General features: G+C 42.6%; 1 pseudogene; it reads right to left on the reverse strand.

Moving 5' to 3' along the window:
* Window positions 1–1,351: 1,351 nt before the first annotated feature.
* On the reverse strand, window positions 1,352–1,469 carry LOC124712731 (annotated as a pseudogene).
* Window positions 1,470–4,381: the final 2,912 nt, after the last annotated feature.

Here is a 4,381-nt window from a genome sequence, read left to right on the forward strand (position 1 = left end):
AGCTTATGAACTACATTGCAGTCAGACGAGGATTTGGTTGGCAGGACAGTTCAAAATATGATGCACTGCGCTGCTCGTCCAGTGTGTCTGAGGGACACACCAGTGCTGGATACAACTCCCGAGAACGTTTCTCGTAATTTTCTTTGTTTATTTTTGCTAACGGATTGAATAGCAAATGTATACGTAAGACACTGTTGACTGAGGTGTCTGTAAGTGTTGAGCCAACTACATTGGAAAGTCTTTCTTCTTTACCATCCGGCGCGCAGTTTCCCTTTACAAAGCTTGAGTATTGTATCTTCAACACCACTCTCTTAGTGTAGGTAAGTGTGACGAGCCCGCGTGTAGTGTAGTGTAATGTAATGATCTTGTTTTTGATGATGAAGATAATCAAAGAAGCTGAAACCACGGAGAGGACCGCCATCCACCCGACTCACTCCGTGCGACATTGCGGAGAGGTGTGGATATTCTTCCATGATTTTGGAGGACAGTCTGGTGATCAAGAACTTGGCGCTGCGACCTCTTTTCCTCTTGCCGGTTATGTATACGGACGTTGACAATTTTTGACATCACCAGGATTCGAACCGGCAACCACGGCACAGAAATGCGTGTTAGCTGCTTTGGATACGAAGGCGAGTACTAAACAACAATGTGCAACTCCGTGGCATCATTTCAGGCGTTCTGCCGACGGCTATATTTAATTAACGTTTTCTTTAATTTTATGTTCGCGTGTATTTCTTCACATTAAAAGATGTGTGGAATTCACTCCTTTTTCGTTACTTGTCATAGTTGATTAATTTCCCGAATCTCCTGTGCCGACTGTAACGATAAACGTGTTGCGTTATAATATAAATTATTGTAAATAACATTAACAACGTAAAAATATAACCCTAAAATGTATATAAATGTCCTACAGGATAACGCCGGATGTTCCATGAGGCTTTTCGTGGACAATGCTGTTGTATACAGAGAAGACGCACCGCTAGTATATTGCAACGAAATGCAGTAAAACCTGGAGAGGGTCAACACTCCGTGTAGGTACTGGCAGTTCGTTCTCAATATAAACTAACGCAAAGTATTGGGCATAACTAGGCAGAAGTACACAATTTCAGAACAGTCACGGGAAGCAACCTAAGAAAAAACTAAACTCCCCCCGAAAGGCCATGAAGGCTCAACGATACCGACCGGCCGCCGTGTCATCTTCAGCCCACAGGCGTCACTGGATGCGGACACGGAGGTGCATGTGGTCAGCACACCGCTCTACCGGCCGTATGTCAGATTACGAGACGCAAGCCGCTACTTCTCAATCAAGTAGCTCCTCAGTTTGCCTCACAATGGCTGAGTACATCCCGCATGCCAACAGCGCTCGGCAGACCTGATGGTCAACCATCCAGGTGCTAGCCCAGCCCGACAGTTTTTAACTTCGGTGATCTAACGGGAACCAGTGTTACCACTGCGGTAAGGCCGTTGGCACGGGAAGTAGTCACGCCAACAAAATATCTTCCTCAAAGGAAGTAGCTTACGAAACCCTCGTTCAACCAATTTGAATATTACTTGTCAGTCTGGGATTTGCAGATTTGCACGAGATGGAAGTTTTAGAGGAAATACAAAGAAGGGCAGCACGTTTCGTTACAGCTTCATTTAGTAGCCTCTCTAAGATCTCAGTCAACTACAGTGGCAGACGCTGCAAGTGAAATTTTGAACGTGGACGAGTCTTCGCCTGATGGTTTCCACAAAAGCTCGTACCCATAAAAGCTTCCGAAGCGAGACAGCAACGGAAATGATACAACTGAGTCAGACCGATACACGTGACTTCTTTAGCCGCCGTATCACACTGGACGAGTGCTGGGTGTATCACTATGGCCCCCGACAAGGGAGCAAAGCAAGCAGTGGAAACGTGTGGATTCAGCACCGGATAAAGAAACCACTGCGTGACAGGCTTTTCCTGAATGACGACCGTCTGCTTAACAGTCAGAACGCAGACTTGTACGACCACTATTTCCGCCAAGTCATCTATCCACGTAAAAAGTGCGTCGTGTTGAAGTGTGAATATCAAGTGAAGGGCTAACACCGTCACGGAGTTTCATTTCTTCGAGGTGATGATTTAACTGTACGAGTACCTCTCGTAGACCGCAGATGACAGCGCGATCAATCTCAGCTAATAAATGAACGTCGACAACAACTTAACCGAATTTAAGAATAAACATTACCTAGAGAAATACTGCGACTCGCTGCTCATAACAAAATAGATGGCCTTACATTGGTTCTGATCATGAACTTGTTTCTACCGATCAGAGAGTAGGTCAACGCCAAAACATGAAGTCACTGCTACAGATGTTCTGTATACTTGTGGTGTGTGTGTGTGTGTGTGTGTGTGTGTGTGTGTGTGTGTGTGTGTGTGTGTTTTTACCCTAACAAGTCCGACAAAACTCACTGAGAATCCACGTAGATGTGATCGATGATCGTACATTAATTGCCTCTCTGCTTATTATTCCACTTGCAATCAATTCTGTATTACTGCCCAATTTTCAGTACTTCGTTGGCCGATACTTCAGCCAGATAACGTTAAGTGATTTTTAATGGTAAATCGAAAACTGTGGTCTAAATTCAGCACGTAATACTCAATAAAAAGAAGTAATCGTCACATGTCGAGTACTTGAATCGCTGGGTCGGCCGCTGTGGCCGAGCGGTTCTAGGCCCTTCAGTCCGGAACCACGCGGTTGCTACGGTCGCAGGTTCAAATCCTGCCTCGGGCATGGATGTGTGTTCGCTCTTAGGTTAGTTGTGTACAAGTAGTTCTAAGTCCAGGGGACTCATTATCTCAGATGTTAAGTCCCATGGTGCTTAGAGCCATTTGAAACTTTTTTTTTCCCCCTCGCTGGGTGAGCTCCACTCAGCCTTCTTAACATTGTAATCACTTACGTATACTCCTAAACGTTGATACTCTGCAAGTTCTATTCCATACTCACAATGGTCTACAGTGGAATGTTGTGCGAAGCAAGTTGGGATCGATGCAGGGAGAGCTGAAATTCATAACCTGTGACAGGAGATCTAATGCTCCGGTATTTTCTTTATAACCGGGAAAAATTCCCTGCATTTATTGGCTATGGCCGAGAGATTTGCATTAATGCATTGTCCTTGTCACAAAAATTTAGATCTTACCCCTCAGGTGTATCTCTGGCGTTTCTCAAAGAAAACAGGCAATTATTTTGTAATCTGGATACGAAAGTGGGCAACAGCTGCAGAAATAAGATGCTGATCAATTCATCATGCGTTTTTCATGATTCTTTAGGCCGACAACAAGTGATTGTTAACTCTTCTATCTCATTTATCACTCATAAGTCCCATTCCTTTTCTATGCCTTCTTTCTAACTACTTCATTACCACTCATACGCCTCATTCGTTTCTTTTTCATTCACTCAGCCATATGTACTTTATCACTCGTATGTCCCATTCGTTTCTTTTTTCTTTTTCTTTGCTTTCTTCCTATCTTTAAGGTGTGCATAGCAAGAATCAGTAAATCTTTCTTTCCTCATGCCCACAATTTTGAGGCACTAACACATTCTGCGGTGTCACGACATACTCGTAAATCTTTGGATTCCTAAGGTTATTTAGAAATTTCTTTGTTTCTTGACCTGCTGGCTGATTTATTTCCATTACTATTTACTGGCATGTCGAGTTAAACATTTGACTCCTTCAGCTAGATTTTCGGGGCGTTTTCTTAAGAAGTCACATAGTACCTGAGACAACGGTGTTGTAAACACGTTAGTCCGTCATTGTAATTAAGAGATTAGTGCCAGCTATGGCGTACTAGGAGGTACTGTAATTACATTGACACATCACAGGCAGTGCTAATGGGACAGTAATGGGCAAAGCGTGTCAGGAGAAACGACTATTTTTAGAGATGTTATCGTCTAATAAGAGGCGAGAGTGGAATCTCTTCAACACATTACGTTTCATTGCGTCATTTATAAAAATTAACTTGAGAAAATCAGGATCATAAAAGTACGAGAGAGTAACTTGTGTGCCTCTGCATGATTACGCAAATGAACTCACGCACGTGCTCCTTATCGTCAGACGTAATTGACATAATTTAGGTAATAGTTATACGTATTTAGCACATCCCAGAAGTAAAGTAAATTTTAAATATGTTTAGAAAATTTTGGGTATCATTTTGCCAAGCTGAATTGACACAGTTAATATTACTAAAGCTTAAAACTCAAAAGTCAGTGCACATAATGAGTTATATCACGATTACCGTATATGAAGTATAGGACGAAGGTTTAAAATCTCAGAGGTATTTTAAGTATTTATCTCTACAATTGTTATTCCTTGCATCTCATCTAGAAACGTTCTGCAGTGTCATCTAGCAATATTTATTTCG

The sequence above is a fragment of the Schistocerca piceifrons genome, chromosome 8, assembly GCF_021461385.2.
Source record: "Schistocerca piceifrons isolate TAMUIC-IGC-003096 chromosome 8, iqSchPice1.1, whole genome shotgun sequence".
NCBI lineage: Eukaryota > Metazoa > Arthropoda > Insecta > Orthoptera > Acrididae > Schistocerca > Schistocerca piceifrons.